This window comes from Panthera tigris, chromosome B4 (assembly GCF_018350195.1).
Source record: "Panthera tigris isolate Pti1 chromosome B4, P.tigris_Pti1_mat1.1, whole genome shotgun sequence".
Taxonomy (NCBI): domain Eukaryota; kingdom Metazoa; phylum Chordata; class Mammalia; order Carnivora; family Felidae; genus Panthera; species Panthera tigris.
The window spans coordinates 73,172,023-73,192,156 of record NC_056666.1 but is presented as its reverse complement, the minus strand read 5'-3'; the positions used below and the strand labels follow the sequence as shown (position 1 = coordinate 73,192,156).

At 43.9% G+C, this 20,134-nt stretch overlaps 1 protein-coding gene across 1 annotated transcript in view; it reads left to right on the top strand.

Annotated features, from left to right (window-relative positions):
- The first annotated feature begins 8,402 nt into the window (after nt 1-8,402).
- SLC38A4 (solute carrier family 38 member 4) overlaps nt 8,403-20,134 on the top strand; it is a 68,468-nt gene continuing 56,736 nt past the window's right edge. Inside the window, exon 1 of the mRNA XM_007072932.3 lies at nt 8,403-8,507. The gene's annotated coding sequence lies outside the window, so the exon portion shown is untranslated. The remainder of the gene's footprint in view (nt 8,508-20,134) is intronic.

Sequence of the window (20,134 nt, the reverse complement as noted above, 5' to 3'; positions counted from 1 at the left end):
ATTAAACAAAACAAACAAGCAAAGGGAAAAAATAAAGGAAAGACAAATTAAGAAACAGACTCTTGGGGTGCCTAGGTGGCACAGTTGTTTAAGCATCCAACTCTTGCTTTCGGCTCAGGTCATGATCTCATAGTTCATGGGTTCGAACCCCACATCAGGCTCCGCACTGGCAGCACAGAGCCTGCTTGGGATTCTCTTTCCCTCTCTCTCCGCCTCTCCCCTGGTCTCTCTCTCTCACTCTCTCTCTCACTCTCTCTCAAAATAAATAAACATTTAAAAAGAAGAAGAAAGAAATAGACTCTTAATTATAGAGAACAAACTTATGACCACCAGAGGGGAAATGAGTGGGATTAGGTGATGGGGTGATGGAGTAAAAAACAAAACACTCCACAAAGCTCAGAACCTGGGATTGAGGTGTGACTTTGTCCTTTACACATTCAATATTGCAGAATATTGCAACACATCTTTCCTAACATACTACATGCTGCAATATGTCAACATACGTTGAAGCAGAAATGCAGGGAATGACTGTAAATCTCACTTCCAAACTGACTTTACCATTTTTGTTTAAGGTGTAAAGGAACCCCTGTTTTTCTTTCTGTAAATGGAGGTACTCAATGTCCCATGTTTGGGGTTTGTTCCTTACTGACTCACTCAGATGCCCCCTCCAGTTTATAGTCAGACGTTTTACAAGAACCAGAACCTTTTTTCCTCGTGAACTCTTCGTGGCAAGTTGAACTAACAGATCCCTCCCTCTCCTGCCTCAATCATTAGCAGAGGGTCCTGTATCAAAAAGATTCCATAAAGCTTGATCATTCCTTCCAGACAGCAAAGGGAGAGGCCACTGACAACTAACGTACTATGAGGTTTACTGCAATGCGGCTGAATCAAAAGCACCGTATTGCGGGTGGGATGAGATTTTCTATTCTTCCTAAAGAATCAAGCAAAAGGAAAAGTAACTCTGGTCATCCCTAGGTGAGTAAAGCACGTCTCTGAGACGTGTTGCTTCACAGGGGACCAAGAAACAGACCGGCCAGCCCATGGCTCTTACTGGCAGGGAGACAGAACTGGAATCAGAATCCCACATTATCTCATTTTGGAGAGAGGAGCTTGTCTGCCTCTGGAGAGGAGTCCTTCTAGCTACCCGAGATGGATCTGCCCCTCCGCTCTCTCAAGCGCACCAGTTCAAACGCGGGCATGGGCTTCGCATGGGCATACAAATATGGTAAAGTGACTACTATCTTAAGAAACAAAAACTTTCCTCACACTCATCCTCAAGAGTCATTTCCTCAGGGAAGTCTTTCCCTGCCCCCAGTGCAGTCTCTGTCGTTTTATATTTATTTGTGTCGCACGTTGAGTAAAACGTTTTCTCTTGCCAAATTATAAACTCCACAGGGATTATGTCTGTTTGGCTCACAGTTCTGTCCCTAGCACCCAGCACCAAGGGGGGCACCCAATAAATGTCCACTAAATCAGAAGATGAGCAGATACAGACAGGACTGGGTTTTCTGAGGGAGGAGACGGAGTCACCAGGATTGAATGGAGGGCTCTCTGTGCGCAGGCAGAAGCCAGAGGGGAGGAGAGTCTCCAGTGAAGGCAGCAGTGGAGAAGCTTTGTGTCAGGGCCTTCTTCTGTACAGTCAAATTTGTCAAAACTTCAGCCTTCAAACTTCCACTTCGGAATACTCTTCTGGGATGTGCCTCACTCTTCAGAATTTAACATATCTACATAGTCCTGTGTTTGTGGCTGTTGAGAGCTGGCCAGGTAGGGCTGCCTCAAAGGGAAAGGCCCAGACCTCCTACTTTGCTGAGAGTCTCATCAGAGAAGGGACTGGAAGGGCACTGCCCCACTGGGAAGAATGGAAGGAAGAACCCCCCTTGGTCAGTGGCCTTACATGCAGTGACACAGAAGATGATCTCAATATTGAGTCTTAATGTCCCATATAGGTCAGGAATATCCTCCTTCCAGAATGACATAAGATAGGTCCTCAGTAGCACCAAATTTTAAGACCAATAATTTCCAAAGTCATCTTCATGGTGGTATTTTAATTGGAAATGCTTTTTGATAAAAGCCCATTCTTTCAGTAAATTATTACTCAACTTTTCAACTTCTCGAAAACAAAAACAAGGGAAGCATCAATGGATTTACCCCTCCGTTCATTTATTTATTCAGCAAATACATCTTGACAAAAACAGCTACAGAACTTACAGTCTCAAGAGGAACCGTGCAAACAACCTATTCTTCAATGAGAAAGAATGAAGCACTACTACAGCATTGGGATGGCCAGATGCTAGAGGCCAATGCGGAAATCAGCACATAATTCTGACCTCTTTCACACCATCTCTCTCCTCCATTTGAGCACCACAAGTTCAATGCTTTCATGGAACTTTGCAAGTTTTGTTTTATTTCAGATTCAGTCTTCTGAAAATTAGGAAGTAGATTAATAATAGTTTCCTGCCATCCATCTCTTCAGAAGGCAAATAGGACACTGGAGTTTTGTTGTGGAGACAAGGGAATAAAAGAACACCCACAAGCTATTCGTTTGTAGAATGTAGATCACACAGGACGCGAGGATCAAATAGTCTGCCCTTTTGTACTAGGGATGAGCAAACAGGCCCAGGGGAATAGAATAAAATTCTGGGGTAATTATAAGAATTCTTCACTGACAAATGATATGACTGTTATCAGCATTTTCCATTTGAAAAGGGGTATGTGGTGTGACTTAATTAAACTTTTTAAAATAACTCTATGAATAGGTACAAAGTGTTATCCCCAATCACAGATGAGAAAACTGAAGGATAGAGAGGCTGATAACTTGCCTAATTATCGTACAACTAATAACTAGTTATTAGCTAGTAAGTGTCAGAGCTGGAATTCAAACCTAGGGTATCTGGTTCCAGAAATCAGACACCAAGTGTTTGGGGCACCTGGGTGGCTCAGTTGGTTAAGCGTCTGACTCTTGATTTGGGCCCAGGTCATGATCTCACTGTTTCATGAGTCTGAGTCCCACATCAGGCTCTGCACCAACAGCATGGAGGCTGTTTGGGATTCTCCCTCTCCCTCTCTCTCTCTCTCTGCCCCTCCTGCACTCTCTCTCTCAGAATAAACTTAAAAACAACAACAACAACAACAACAACAACAACAACAACAACAAGTGTTTAATTTGTTTAACTTTACATGTTCTGTCTCTTTTAAATTTGGAATTTGTGCATATATTTTTGTACATGTGTATATTGGACTTTTGTACATATATTTGTACATATAAATGTATTTAATGTGGTAAGTCTCATTAGACATGTCTGGGTTTTGGTGATAAGTCCTCTCATCTGCTTTTCCCAGATAAAGCAAATACGAAGTGAAGACTGACATGACTAAGTTACTAACTCTTGGAGGAATGTCACAAAGGGTAAAATTTGCTTCTAGAGTAATTTGATATCATTTTCTCAAAGCCGTCATTCTACTGTGTTACCTGGCGACATCAAATCAATGTCGATCTCTGCTCAAACACCAGTTGTGCAAAACATGTCAGCATCGCTGGTAGCCTGGCAGACTTAATCATTGTCTCTCTGAGCACCAAAATTATAGTTGGACACCTAATCATCGTGCCTCTCGACTGGAGAAAAAAACAAACAGAAAAGATACAAATTATCAGTAGGGACAAACAACAGGTGATTTTACTTAATAACTCTGAAATAGACAGTGTTTGTTACAATATGCAAATCACAGGGCATCCTTCATTCATTCTCTCACTCGTTCGACCTCTAGCGACTGAGTACCTAGGTATCCGATGCAATGGAAATGCCATGAACACAGATAAGAATGAGATTGGCTGCTGAGGAGCTCAAAGTCTAATGGGGCCAAATAATGTATTATGATCTATCTCTGGAGCCCAGATGAGGGCAAGTTTAATCATGGGACAGAATGAGGAGAGCTTTGGAGTCACGTATACCTGAGTCCTAATTCAGATTCTGCCTCTCGCAAGCCACTTAACTCAGACTCAGTCAGAGAGTTTTCTCATCTGAAAAGTGGGGATAAAAACATCCACCTCACAGGGTGGTTGTAAGTACTAAATGCCATGCCCAAACATGCTGGTTCTCTTGATCTACCCTTCTTAGAACTCTATCCCACTCCCACCCCATGGCCCCAACCTACCAAGAAAAAAGAGAACTGGAGGAGTTGAGAAGGGTTTCTTTCATTCACTTAAGTGGCAACATTGAACAGTGAGTAAAAGGTGAAGTTGACAGGCAGAGCCAGTGGCAAGGGATTCCAGAAAGTGGGCATAGCGCACTCAAAAGCTCTAAGGCATGGAAAACCATGGTATTGGTGCTGGGGGGTGGGGGGCAGTAAGTGGTTTAGAATCAGGGCTGTGTAGACAGGTATAGTTGATTGGTGCTTTGAGTGTCAAGTTGGAAAAGGAAGGTGGTGTGTTTGGTAAATACAACTGGTCGGGTGTCTGCCTGTAATGCCATTTCCAAAGGCTGACTTCCCTGGGGCTGGGGTTGAATGCTGACCACACAATGCACAATTCTCCTCTCTGAGCTGCCCATGTGCAACATATGGGCTCTGCTCTCCCTGTCACCTCCTGGATGGGACCTTGAGTCTGGTCCCTAACATCCCAATATTGGCCACTAGACTTGGATCTTCTAGGATCCTAGATCTAGTTTGATATTTCATTTTTAGATCCAGATGCTAGTTGTTTCATCAGGTGCGAAACTGAGATGGTAAGTGATCTATTCAGGTATCTTCTTCCTAGAGCCAGTAAGAAATAGTAGCTCATTTAGAGAGCATAACACTAAAAAGAAACTCAACCACAAATATAATTCCTGGTATTACTCAGTGTTTCACATAAATCAAATTCAGATTCATATAAAATAATGTCATTATAAAGACATTAGAATTTACAAAGGCTCATGCAATTATGCTAAAGAGATCATTGCTTTTATAGTAATTATTTTAAAAATCATAATAGTTTCGCTAAGCATGCCATTTAGGGTTGACTACATTGTAGGCAGGAAAACAGTTATCAGTCTTAGAAAAGAAAATGCTCAGAAGTAAAGGGAGGTGAGCTGTGGGAGATATTGAATTTGAAGCCAGTGGTTCATATTCCAGTCTGTCAATTATTAGCTCTGTGTCTTTGGACAAATCACTTAACCTCATTTCCCTTTCTCGCTGAATGGGGAAAATAATACTTAGCTTATTTTAGTACCAAGTGCCATAATATACATTAAGGTGCTTCATAACCTAAAGTCAGTTTAGAATCATAATAATTATTAATTGGGGCGCCTGGGTGGCTCAGTCAGTTGAGCGTCCGACTTTGGCTCAGGTCACGATCTCACGGTCCGTGAGTTCGAGCCCCGCGTCGGGCTCTGGGCTGATGGCTCAGAGCCTGGAGCCTGCTTCCAATTCTGTGTCTCCCTCTTTCTCTGACCCTCCCCCATTCATGCTCTGTCTTTCTCTGTCTCAAAAATAAATAAACTTATTAAAAAAATTTTTATAATAATTATTAATTGGAAAAACAATCCATATTAAAAGTCTACTATCAAAGAAAAAAGTTTATACGCGTCTGCTAAAGTCACTGCTATCAAACTTCTCAACAATAGTCTATAAACCAAGGAAATTTAGAGTCTTGCCACGGGGTGTTTGGATAATAACTGTGTTCTATTTCCTTCTTCAGGCATTCATGTGTGCTAAAATTTGGCAATGGGTATACTCTGGATCATCAGACCTGAGAGATATTCCCCCCAAAGGGCTCTAGTCATGAAAAAATACTGCGTGCTCCATCCCAACCTAGAGAGACTGATTAAAACTTCTGAGGAATCCCACAAGAACTTTCACCACAATGTTTTCCAAACTTATGGGAGCAGAGAACTCTGTTTTCAAGTATTAATTTTGGTTCAAAAGAATATATTTGGGGAGTATTTCCCCATATAGACTTTTCTTAAAAATGAAAGAATTCCCAACTAAACCAATAACATTCTTAGGTCAATATAATTTCAGAGCAGAGAGTTTCCATCGAGTGAGCTTTGTCCAAATGGTACTAAATGCTATCTGCCGCGTAAGTTTTTCTTGATTGCAAACATTTCATTTGTCTCCATCCCTAGGTGAGTTTTTAGTGTTGTCTGAAAATAACAAGTCAGGAAAACAATGTGCCAAGAAATGTTCTCCATTTTTCAGGAGACTGAGTCACCGAGAACTTAAGTGACCTGGCCAAGGTCACATAGCTGGTAGGTGGTGGCTCTGAGATTTAAACCTAAGCTAACTGCTCCAGAGCCAGTGAATGATTTGACAACAAATCAGAATGTGTTTTACACTGTGGTCCTGCAGGTGTATTCATGTCGCTGGCGAGGGCTGCTTCTCGTTGTTTCCAAGACTGGTTGAGAACAGACCTCAGAAGATTGGCAGGAAGATTCAACAGAGCCGTCAACGGCTCAAGGTTTGGATTGTATCAGGGAAGATAAAGCGTTGTCAGTTGTCTCGTACCATCCAGAAGTTGCTCTGAGCTCTTCGTAGACTCTGATGATGGACCGTAGCTCCAAGGGACGACACGGTTGGACCTTGTTCAGCACGGCACCGATTCACAGATGAAGGCAGCCCGTTTCACCTCAACCCACACCTGACATTAAGAGTTTATATAGGTGGGTAACCCACAGGACTCCAGCAAATTCGGCAATGAAACACCATTTTTTATCTTTTCTGTACTGAGATATGGATGCCAAGAACTGAATAAGAAGCTGTTCATTACAAAGTTGAGCAGTGGCACAGTTAACTAGTATCTGCCTTACAATTGCGTGATGTCATCTTCATCTGGTTGTCTCTGAAAAGGCCTGTCATTTTAGAAACCTGGGTTTTGTCTTTTTTTTTTTTAATTTTTTTTTAACGTTTATTTATTTTTGAGACAGAGAGAGACAGACCATGAACGGGGGAGGGTCAGAGAGAGAGGGAGACACAGAATCTGAAATAGGCTCCAGGCTCTGAGCTGTCAGCACAGAGCCTGACCCGGGGCTCGAACTCACAGACTGCGAGATCATGACCTGAGCCGAAGTCGGACACTTAACCGACTGAGCCACCCAGGCGCCCCCTGGGTTTTGTCTTTAGTAAGCATTAGGCAGAGAGAAATGTACATCCGTCTTGATCTCCCACTAACCCTCTCTCAAGCCTACCAATTTTGACAGTTCAGTAGCTTTACAAAATATGCTTATGTTTATTAAATAAGAATCAGCGGAAAGTGTGGTAGTATAAAGATAATGTAGTTTCAACAAGTTTAAAGGGACCTGAAAATTATTCTGATGTAGTCGAATTTCTCGGAATGGAAATTTCTTGTTATGACAAACTAAGGAGGTATACTAGGTGGGCGGTCAGGTGGGCGATCATCAGCTTTCATAAAACAAGGATTTTTCTAGATACTGATTTTTATGTATGTTTCGTGTCCAACACGGCAACCCCAGTGAAGGTATTTGCTGCATCATCCTTCTATTGAATTTGCATTGTTGCGCGGTTTTAGTACAATTCGATGTGTCTGGCCAGGTCAGAAAGCAATTTGTGTTGCCTGGTGAGTTTGCTGCACTGTGGAGTCAGATCGCCATTGGAGAATATCTTTCCCCAAAGAAGGACACATGAGTACGAAAATAAACACAGGGCTATGAACAAATGGGTTACAGAGGCCTTCTTTGAAATAAGAATTTTGCTTACCATCAGAAAATGGCTTTGACATGAACGGTTTTCCTTGAAATGGCAGGTTAATGTCTTTAGTGAAGAGAATTAAAATTATAGTGCTATTTATCATATCCTAATTCCTTCTCCATACATACTGAGGGTTATGCTTAAATTGAAATCCCAGAAAAGAAATTGCCGCGAAGATCGCCACTCATAGTTAAATGCTACCAAGCCACCCCCAGCTTCACTGATGCATGAAGGGGCTTTAATGGTGACTGACGGGTTTTTCATTTATACCCCTTCCTCCATTTTTCCCCCCTTTTACGTCAGGCTCAGGTTCGACATCCCCAAACCTGGAGGCAGTTTAGGGACACCTACCCGAAAGACATTTTTCCTGACTTCGAAGGGAAGATCAACATGCATTTCTGCATGTAGGGCAGACTCAACAAATGCAACCTTGACTACTGAGGAAACTTCATTACAAAACCACAAACAACCAAACAACAACCGCGAAAACCCGAACTCACACCAAGGTATTCTCCGCTGTCGGGGACCCAGAGAGGAGGGAGCAGGGGCCGGCGGCTCCCAGGCTTCACTCTTGCGGGACAGCTGGGCAACTCAGCCCACCTGGGAGGATGCTACTGTTTACATCTCAGGTTGCCGCCTGGCGATTGGTGGCTGGGCTGGAAGGGAGGGTCCTCAGGAAAGGCGACACTGGGGATGCTGCCCCCTATCACATGATGGAAATTTCCACTCTTTAGAAAGGCGAAAAGAAAAGAAAGGAGGGTCTCTCAATCCACCCTTTTCCTATACTTCCCCCGGATCCCAATCGGCAGAAGTAGAAAACGACACAGGTGAGTGACACTTTTCTAATCTCTGCTAGACTTAGAGACTTGTCAGTGTGCGAACTGGTGGCTGGATCCCAGCCGGTGTTGGTGTGGGTGCGCGTGTGTGATTGCGCGCACAGGGACACGCACGCGTGTGCGGTCCGTTTGCTCAACCTTCTGGGGCTTAGGTTAGGCATTGCGGCTCTTCGTAACTTGTTTGTTGATTGACCCTAATTCTTCTTAGATTTTCTAAAGGATCATGCTTTGGGTGGGTTATTGCAGGCTAATGACCGATTGACTAGAAATTAAGTAAACCAGGGCATACAGAGGTAAAGGGAACTAGCTGGGAAGGCTCGTGTGTGGCTCTCTTTGCAAGAGAGGTGGCGGTTCCAAGGTAGCCCATTCCCAGGAGGCGGGAGGGGGTGGCTGGGGCTTGCCCTCCCCTCCCCCCCCCCGGATTTCCTAGGCCCTTGGGATTTCCAGTTGGGTGTCCAGCGACCGCCTTGCACAGCGGTGGCCCTGCCACCAGCCTCGCTCGAGTCGGGTCGGCTTGCGATCAGTGCTGGCAAGTGCTACCCAAGTCGCGGGGCCGGGGCCGGTGTCCTCAGGGCGGGGACATTGGGTGCTGGACCTAAAATAGACCCGTTGTCCCTGACAGCTGGGCTGCTTGGGCCAGGCCAGCACGGTTCCCCTGGTGGGGGGCTGTGGCCCCAGGAGGAGTCCCGAGAGTGTCTGCTTGAGGGGAGGAGGAAGGCGAGAGCCTTGCTGGGTCTGGGGGCCCTGACTGCGGGCGGCAGCAGCGGGTTCGAACACTGAGGCCGAAGTTCCGACGGAGGTGTCCAGCGCCCGCTCCAGGGGACCGGAGAGCCCGGGGCGCACAGGAGAGAAGGGAGGAGAGGTGCAGAAACGCGGAGCGGGAAAGGCGAGTAGAATCGAGGGGACGTCGAGGGGACATCAGAGAGAGGGGTGAAGGCGAGAGGCGATAAGAGGCCAGAGCCCCGGAGAGCGTGAGGGTTGGAGGGAAAATGGAGAAAAGAGAATGAATGAGAAGAGCGAAGGGAGCGCACACGCAGGGAGCTCCTGGGGGTGACCTGGGAGCCTCGGAGTCCGGAGTCCGAGAGAGGAGAGAGGTGACCGGGGGGACGAGCGGGCTGTGTGCTGGGAGCGGCACGGGGAGTGGCTTTTCACAGGCAGTGGCACCGGTGGGCGCTGCGCCCTGGCCGCTGGCAGGGGTGGAGGCGCCGAGGCACGCGGTGCACCCCTCGGGGCCCCCAGCTTCTCTTAGCGATCCAGCAAGGACAGGTAGGGAGAACGCCCCTCCGGTGCCGTGAGCACCAGGACGGCCCAGGAGATGCGTACCCGCCTGCTGACTTGGTAGAGAAAGCGATAAACTAGGAAGCCCAGCCTGGGAGGCTTGGTGGCTGGTGTGCCAGGGTGGCACCGGGCAGTGACGGTGCAGTAGTTGGGTCCTTGAGAGACTCGGCGAGGACCTAGAGATCCCGAGCCTCAGTTCTAAGCCGAGTGTTTAGAGACCTGGTCCTGGTTTCACCAGAGGACGGAGTGTGTCTGGATGTCAATTTCTCAGGGCAAAAGTGCATCTCTACCTGTCTCCGGGCATCTTACACCCTGAGAAAAGAGGCAAAGGGGTAGCTGTGGCCCTGAAGGTATAAGCAGACCCTGGCCGCCCAGGCGCGTCCCACAGACACCTATTCGCCAGGGGCCCCTCCCCACTCCTCCCCCACCCCCGGCTCCTGGGCCGGCTTTCTTTGTTATGCATTTGGGAGCGGTGCAGCTTCTCACCCCTGGGGAAGGAAGGAGAGTTGGCCCGTTTCCCAGTTTACTGCTTTCTTATATTCGTATTTGCTTCCCGGCAGCGCAGACACAGTCATTATGACTGAATTGTCTTACATTGTAAAAAGAACACGCTATGCCTGGATCACAATCTCCAGGTCCGGTAGCTAGGGCTCTACTTTGGGTTTGGTTCAACTTTGGTTATAGCCTTTTATAGAGCTTAATTTGGGGGTGAAGTGGGGGGGATAAGCCCCACTGCAAACAAGTCCCTAAGGAGTCATCGAGGTTGGTAGACTCTCTCACTTGGAACACAAGAAGTGTGTGTGCGTGCACGTGCGTGTGCACATGTGTATGTAGCTTTGCAAATGCTAACACATGAAATCTACAGAAAATCTACAGTCTGGGTAGAAGTTTGTTAAGGACAGAGAAACTGAAGACTGTGAACTTTACCAAATTATTGAATGCCATGTGTTCAGAGACAGAAAGCTTTTATTGGGCTGATTCTGTCACAAAACACTAAAACGAAGGGAGACTGGTGTAAGGGGACAAATAGTTTTCAAGGCTGCAGGGATGGGTGAGTATGTAATGCAAGGTGCTCCAAGGAGGCTAGTCTGTACTGGATTAGTGATGACAATGACTTACACATATATATCCGTTATTATATTTATTCTGTTTTGCTTCTTTTATGTGAAGTCCTCATAACCACCTTAGGAAATAGACTCTATTATTATACTCATTTTACAGAGCAAGATTGGGACATATAAAGTGCAGGGAACATAGAACCTCTTTGGAAGTCCTATTTGGGCAATTACTTGTTCTTAAATCTAAACGAACAGTTCTCTTTCACTTTGGACTTTATCAGGGGCAGAACTGGACAGGTGACTTTCAGGGACCCAAAGCTGGCTGTTTGGCCTGTTACAGACCAAACCGATGCTAAGAAAGCCAAGGCATGATCATACAGCTACAGACTGAATCTTCACAGGCCCAGAACTAGATTTTTTCAATAAGTGACGTTTGAGAAATGCATAGTATGCCTGTGATTACCTGTCAGTTTATCAAATGCTGAGGACGAGCATGATAAATACAGCTGCTGTGGACTTCTGTGTTAAATGTTTTTCTTCTTTCATGTCATTGCCACTGTTTATTTCCTCAGTGTTTTTCAGGCATCTATTTCTTTTTCTTCCCCCTTATCTTTTGTACTGACTTACTAATATTTTCTAACTATTGTTAAAAACAAGGGGCGCCTGGGTGGCTCAGTCGGTTAAGCGGCCGACTTCGGGTCAGGTCATGATCTCGCGGTCCGTGAGTTCAAGCCCCGTGTCGGGCTCTGTGCTGACCGCTCAGAGCCTGGAGCCTGTTTCAGATTTTGTGTCTCCCTCTCTCTGACCCTCCCCCATTCATGCTTTGTCTCTCTCTGTCTCAAAAATAAATAAACGTTAAAAAAAAAATTTAAAAACAAAAAAACACCAAGAAGGGCTTAATTTAATTTTTACTCTCCAAAGCAATGACTTCTATGAAAAAAAAAAATCAAAGGAATAATGGGGTTTATGGCTACTTATATATTTTTGATATCAAAATAGTACAGTTTGGTTTTTTTTTTTTTTTTTTTGAATGTGCTTCATGTATCACCTGAAGTTATCCTCCTTGCCACAACTGCCCTGGGGACATCTTGTAGGAAGGGTAAGGGGCGGGAGTAGGGGAGAGAGAAAGAAAGGAGAGGAGAACTCTGTTAAGAGCCAGACTTTTATAGCTAAGTCCTTATGTTCCAAATGTGAATCACCTTTAATCTTCACACAGACTTCCATGGTATAGGTGTTTGTTATCTCCAGTTTACAGAGGAGGAAACTGAAGCTCATAGAAATGGAGGAAAGAGCCAAGGGTCACCCAGCTGGTAAGTGACAGTGCTGGCATCAGAACTAAGTCCCTTCCGTGCCTGAGTTCCTGCCTCCATTTGAGCCAGCACAAAGAAAGAGGACTAGGAAAACCAAAACTTAAGGAAAAAAGAGGTTTAGAAAGATGTTGCACAATAGGGTAGGATATGCACGATGGGAGAAATGAACTGCCAATTCCCTTTTGTATGACTGCTAACCTTCTTCTGGTCCTCCTTCTCCTATTTTTGTAGTGACTTAATTCCATTCGTTCATTCCACAGTCACTGAGTATCATTACCTTCCAGGAACCCTGTTAAGGAGTTTCTTTTATCCCTGTTTCCCTAACACCTACCACTGTCCCGGGCAAATGTGCCCAAGAGATGTTTGTTGAATAAATGAATTAGTCTAGTCAAGGAAAGAATAAGCAAGCGAACAGTCACACTAACAGCATGCTGATGGCCAGGAAAAATTCAGACTGGAGTATGGCACCACTGAAGCCGGCTTAGGGAGGGGGCCAGAGAACATTTCAAGACTAGGTAACACCTGAGCTAGGTTATGAAGTAGAAATAAAAGTTAGGCAGGCAAAGAAGTGAAGGAAGTGGGAGAAGATTCTCAACAGAGACCAGCCTGAAGGGAGAAAGGAGAAAGTGTGAGCCACTTAGGGAGCTTAGGAGTTCAGTACTGGGAAGTGGAACATGTAAGGGAAGAGGCTGGGAGGGAGGAGTGTCCTGTGAGGTCCTCACTCATTCTGTCTGCAGGGGTCCCAAAGCTCTGCCTTGCCCTTGCATTTCAGAAGTGAACTGTCCCAACAAGGAACAAAATGACTGAATACAGGAATTGGCAACACATTTTATTATTTTATCATTTGATTATGGTCATATAATAGAGAACTATAATTTTTTAGACTCCTTATAATGTTAGGGTTTGAAACACTGTGCTCAAATGGAAAGACCAGACTTTGGTGTCCTCTGTATGGGAAAATCAATTATTTTTCTAGTTCTTGAGGGGATATTCCATTTTAACAAAGATACAATTTACACAATCACAAAAAACTATTTCCAAACAAATGCTTTTCTGTGTTTTTCTGACGGGGAGGGGTAGCTGGGGAGGATTTGTCTCCTTATTTTAGTTTTTAGTGGTTTTATTTATTTTACTGTGTTGCAGAAGAGTCTGGAAGGAAAAATGTATTTAAAAAAAAAAAAACAAAAAAAAACCCAAAGTGAGATAGGGAACGGAGTGACAGTAATGATGTCAACCTCCTAGCTCCAAAGTAGATGTTTATGCCAGTTTAGATTCTGGCTTTTGATAACAGACTTGGAGAATTTAACTCCCACAGTCTCTTGTTTTGTTAGGGATCTTTTATGCCAGTTTTTCATCCCAGGCTCAGAGGTCTGCCTGCCTCTTCACCATTTCCACACTTGTAAAATACTGTTACTCAAACTCTTCTTATTTGGAAGGGAATTCAAAGGGTAAATGAAATCTACAAATAATCCAAAATCTAATTTCAGTTAATACATTAAATCCTCGACTTTTTAGCATTATATCCCTGGGCAATTTTTTAATCTTTTTGAGCTTCTCTACAACTACAAAATTGAGATCATAATAGCACCTACCTCATGGGATTGTTATGAGGATTAAATGAGTTAACACATGTAAAATGCTTAGACTAATGCCTGACTCATAGTGAGCACTCAATATGGGATTGCTATTATTGTTAATGTTATTTATTCTGCCACCCAAAGCATTATTTGAAATGCTAACAAATGTCTATATGTTCTTTGACCATGTGTTTTCCTCTGTCATAACTAAAATGAAGGAAGCAGAAGAGAGGAAATGAAAAAAGGGATAAATAATAAACAGGATGGTCCAGCCCAGAATAACATCACTCCCTGCATAATAAGATTGAAATGTTCCCTTATTTCCTGTTGGCTATTTGCCCTTATTTCTCCTGATAAATCTCGTGTGTATCCGTCATCAAAATGAACATCATCTCTAATTCCCTTGTTTTCTCTTATTTTTGTCTCCATGGTGCCTCACACAGTGCCTGGCACAAACAAATACTCATGCATGTCTGCTGAAGAAAGGAAGGAAGGAAAACCTGTTGTTTTTTTAAAAAAAAAACAGTATTTAATTCTTTAAAAAAATTTTTTTAACATTTATTCAGTTTTGAGAGAGAGACAGAGTGTGAGCAGGGGAGGAACAGGAAGAGAGGGAGACACAGAATTGGAAGCAGGCTCCAGACTCTGAACTGTCAGCGCAGAGCCCGAAGCGGGGTTCGAACTCAGGAACCATGAGATCATGACCTAAGCCAAAGTCGGCCGCTTAACTGACTGAGCCACCCAAGCACCTCAAAACAACTTATTCTTCAAGCAAGCATGTTTTCACTGAAATATTAAAGGCTTTTGCAAAGTGAATTTGTGCCTTACTGACCATCAATGTAAACCTTTTTAAATAAATTACTTATTCAGTGTGCATTATTGCACACCATTAAGCATGCAGGCAGGGAATCAGGGCGTGTGGACAGGAATCCCTGCTCCATCATATAGCTGGGCTTCCTGGATTCAGGTCTTGGTTCTATCATCTGGATGTGCTGGCTTCCAGTTTGGCTCTCCCGCTTTCTACCTGAGTGGCCCAGATAGAGCTAGTTACTTAACCTCACGGCTTCATTCTCTTCCTCTATAAAATGAGGGAAACGTTTCCCACTTCATAACGATTTCATGAGGATAAAACAATTATACGTGGCACATGGTGAAATTTAGGAGTGTTTGTTAAGCAGCTAAAGAGACTAGTTTTCGAATTCGATGTAATACTAATACCAGCCTTATAGAATTCGGGTGATGATACTGCACGGCACATTATAAATGGTAATGTTACCATGACTATTGCTATTATGGCAAATCCTTATTTCTATGTTTCTGCTATGAGGAGTTGGGGCCCTGACGTGGCTTTTCCATTTTTTGGTCCATTGAAAATCATATTGATTCTGCCTTCTGTTTCAGGGTAACTTTTCCTCCCCACCCACCCTGTGTTTGTCCTGTCATTTTGCCTTGCGTCATTCATGCGCTTTTCACACTGCATACTCCTCAGGACAAGGACTTTGCTCTTTGTTTTGGCATAATTTCATACCACTGGGTACACTCATGGCACTATAAAAATGTTAAAGAAAAAAAAGAAAAAAAAAAAGATGTAATCCCCCCAAGAGGCAACTTTGGCCACCGCTGTGTCTGCAGTGTTGCTACTCGGAGTGCGGAGTGTGCTGTCCAGAGCATCTCTGGCAGTGGCCGGTGGCTTATGGGCGACGCGCGTCCTGCTCAGCCACCGCCCGTTTGCGCGCTGGGAGCATGAGCTGGGTCGCGGCGCCAGGGAGGACTGCGGGAGGCCACCACGTCAGGGACAGGCGCTGCTCACGACTTTGCCTGCTTTTGCTGAGACTTCACTAGAGAAACCAGGCGAGTGAGGGAGATGGACTTGGAAAGAGAAGTAGAAAAAAAAAAAAACTGAAAAAGGAGGGGAGAGGGAGGGCAGCCCTTTCTGGTTTTTAAGAAAGGTTTCCTGCATGCGACATGGGGCTACCCATGCTATAGTCTTATTTTCTGGAATTTCTCCAAATGGGAGGAATGTGGTACATAGATGCCGAATGTTCTTATGAACTGTATGATCAAACTGATCTTGATTGTTAAAGTGGTCTAACTAAAAACATTCGTGTTTCCAACCTTGCTTCATGAATGCCTGAAAAGCAATCCTATGCTTCACAGCACGACATGAATGGAGCGATTTCATTATAGTCCAGAGAACACATTTCATCACTGTGTTACTCCTTTGTGGTTTTTGAAGCAATTCTTTAGAAACAGCACATTTTAAAAAAATCTGACACTTTTTTTTGGCATGTGTCATGACGCTGTATGTCATTATACTTGCTGTACAGAGGAGTCCGTGCTGTTGGTGGACTTCCATACATTTAAGCTTCTTATTTTGAAGTCATTATAGAGTCACAGGAAGCTATAAAGGTAGCACAGGGAGGCCCCATACACCTTTGACCCAGTTTCCTCCAATGGTTACATCTGACAACTTCCGGGCAATATCCAAACCAGGAAATCGATGTTGGTACAGTATGTGTGTACAATATGTATAGTTTCCGTGTCATTTTATCATGTGGACAGATTTGTGCAGCCACCGCCAGAAACAAAACCTAGAACTTCCATGACCCGGATGACCTCCCTTGTGTGATTCCTTTATAGCCACACTCACCTCCTTCTCCCTTTCCCTGACAATGAGAGGTTTCCCATCTCCCTATTTTCATTGTTTTGAGAATGTTACATAAGCAGAATCATAGGATATGTGATCTTTTTGCAGTTGATTTTTTTTTTTTTTTCATTCAGCATACCATTCCTGAGATCTATTCAAGTTGTTATGTCAATAGTTGGGTCCTTTTCATTGTGAAGTAGTATTCCGGCTGCTTCGCCATATTTGGTGGTGAGTTTTCTTCTCAAATGATGGACTTGTCTAGAACGCCAGTTGGATTAAAGGGATACTGAGGGTACTTGGGGAAAGTGTGAGGACAAATTTGGATAAGTTTTTAACTTCAAAATGACGTGTGTGTGTTACAGGGCAAAAAGATGTGTATAAACTACATTTTTATGTAAAACAGGGATGACTGGCCAACTGGAAAGGAGAAAAGGAATATGGCAGAAAAAAAACTATGAATTTAGACAATAAGATATAAAACATGGCACTTTTTAAGATTTCTACACAGATAGGATTATGTGTTCTGTGCCTTTATCATTAGTTAGGATAACTCTGGTTTCTTGAAGCTAATTTTAAAAATGCTTCTGCAGTAGGGATTTCCCTGCCAGTCTATGCTCAGTCACATAGCTGATAACTCAGGGGGCATGGCTGGAAATGACTGAGTGGCTCTCCAGTTTGACAGGGGTTGCTGAGAGTCAAAATAGCATCTTTAGCCCCAGGGCATCTATCAAGGGTCCTGAGACTGTCAGCATTATACTCTTCTGGGCATTCACCCCCATCTATCAGTGGGGGGAGCACCTCCCAGAGTTCACTTAAGTCAGGTGTTTTTGTTTTTTTGTTTTTGTTTTTTAATGTTTCTTTTATTTTTGACAGAGAGAGAGAGAGAGGGAGAGAGAGAGAGAATGAGAGAGCACAAGTGGGAGAGGGTCAGAGAGAGAGAGAAGGAGACACAATCCAAAGCAGGCTCCAGGCTCTGAACTGTCAGCACAGAGCCCGACGCTGGGCTTGAACCCACAAACTGCGAGATCATGACAAGAGCAGAAGTAGGACGTTCAACCACTGAGCCACCCAGGTGCCCCTCTAAGTCAGGTTTTGAAACAAGGATGTTCTTCTGCACCTGAACACCCAGAAGCATCGGGAACCTGGACTCCAACTAGCTCAGGGAACTCCAGCACTTCTGAATAGTACTTAGAAGAGTTAGGCTTACACCCCCCCCCCTTTCGTTGGCACCTAAAGTTCTCTCCCCCCACCCTGTCCTCCCCAAACAGTGGAGGGAACAAATTATCTACCAGCATCTGAAAGTATAAATACCCATTTGTGTTTTTAGAATTTCACACTTTTCACAGACATATTGTCATTTCACAAAATAACAGTCTAGAGCCCTGACTAGATCCAAGTCTAACTGAAGGCATCATGCTAAGTCACCAATTTAATGATTTCTGTTACCAGAAACATTTTCCTTATTCCAAACTCTGCCAGAGGATAGAGGGTAGGTACAGGATGCTGGTTCCAAAGCATAAACATAGATGGACTGTCATAGCTAAAATAATTTAGAACTCCTTTTATAGGCACATCTGCTCTCCTGAATCTTTCAAAATGGGGCAGAATCTTTGTACCATCTATGTAATTTATTTTATTTTGTGTGAATGTTAGATACCTCACATCGCTTTGCAGGCTGTTCTGCTGGGTTACATCTCCTTTATGGGGACCCTAAGGTCCCACAGCCTGTGGTAGGACAGAATGCAGCCTAGCAATCTTGAGGGAGTGAACACTCTGTTGTAAGTCAGGAGACTGAACAAAAGGCTTGCTGAATTTTGTTCACCTCTCTTGCTATTATGCTATTACTTTTTTTTTTTTAATTTTTTTTTAACGTTTATTTACTTTTGAGACAGAGAGAGACAGAGCATGAACGGGGGGAGGGTCAGAGAGAGAGAGCGAGACACAGAATCTGAAACAGGCTCCAGGCTCTGAGCTGTCAGCACAGAGCCCGACGCGGGGCTCGAACTCATGAGCCGTGAGATCATGACCTGAGCTGAAGTCGGACGCTCAACCGACTGAGCCACCCAGGCGCCCCGGTATTACTTATTTAACTAATGATGACAGTCATTCCAAGGGTGTGATGCGAAATGCAGACATAGGCTATGGTTCCCAACATTGCGGATTTTGGTTTTTTTAAGGGATAACTGAGGGGGTTTGTTTGTTTCTTAAACTCTTTCTTTAAAGCGAAAAAAAACCCAGAGCTTTTCTGAAAGAAAAATAGAAATGCCTCATGTACTATATCAGTGTAGACAAAACCCAAACAGCTGTACAATTACTTTTGAACAATTTTGTAATGCTAGGGCAGTATCCACACTTTACAGAATGACACCAAATATAATGGTTTACATTATTCTTTATACCAGAATTCCGTAAAGTTCAAACTCCTTAACGTGGCCGTCAAGGTCAACCTCAGCCAGACTCTACACAAACACTCCATGTGAGCTGCAGTAGACTCCAATTGTCTTGGTATTACTGGGGCCAAACTTCTGATCCCATTTCTCCTGCCTGGAACCACCCTCCTCTCTCTGGCGTCATACCATTATTCCTCTATGAAACCTGTTCCATTTGTCCCAGTTCCCATGCGGAGCCCTCCAGTTCAGTTCCAGGTCTTGAAGACAGGTATCCTGTTATGAATAGTGTCCAACAAAAAAGTAGGTACCCAGTAGTGATGGAATGTTGTCAGGAGCTGGGCTCTGCAGTCAGATGTGGGGGGTGGGGGTGAGTCCCGGCTCAGTCACCTGTTCACCAGCTTTGGTCTCTGGGTAAATTACTCAGTCTTCTTGAGCATCGGTTGCCTTACATGTAAAATGGGGATAATAATACTACCTACCTCAAAGGTTAGGGTATTACTGATTTGATACATGTAACATGCTTAGCATAGGGCTGGCTGTCATGTATATGGTTACTAATGAGAACTTTAAAAATGAGATTTCAGACTTTACAAAATTAACAGGCTTATGGTCTGAGTGGAGGATGCAGACTAGAAAACTTGGTAGTTCAGGCTTCTCTGTGTCTCTCAACCCTACCTGCTGTCATAGGAAGGGACAGGGTCCCTTTATGCCTATCAAGGAAGGCAATCTCTAATCCCCGCCCGCTAAGATGGAACTCAGAGTGAAGCAGAGAGATTCTTTCCTTCTTAGATCTAACATAAATATGTGCAGCTTGGCATCGATTTTATTTTTAGTAAGAAGTGATCAAATGATGAGTACATTTCTATGAAGGGAACAAATACTAGATGTTGACTTCAAAGAGTAATGAAAGTAGTCATCCATCCTCGAAGCTATTACCAGTACAATCTGTAGCCTTAGAAAAGTGAAAAGTTCGATGAATTAACCGGTTGTTGAATCTGCATAATGCCAAATTAGTAGGTTTTCTGATATTCCCTTACAAACTGGTTGATATTTCACTGAAGCGTAGGTTCAGTCCAATCAAGGGCATAATCATTAGTGCACTCTGTGTTCATGGGTTTCTAAACAAACCCTTTTTGTGTCTTGAATTACAGATCTAAAAATGATGGGTTCAGTCCACAGCATGCAATTACAAACAGAATGGGGATACTTTAAATAAATAGCAAAGTAGATTAGTTTGGGATGGGGTGTGGGGGGAGAGTCACATACAGATTCTGATTTTATGTTGTTCTTGGGGCCATACCTTAAATACTACTTTTTGCCAAGTGATAGAAACTCTATGTGTACAAGTATTGCAAATA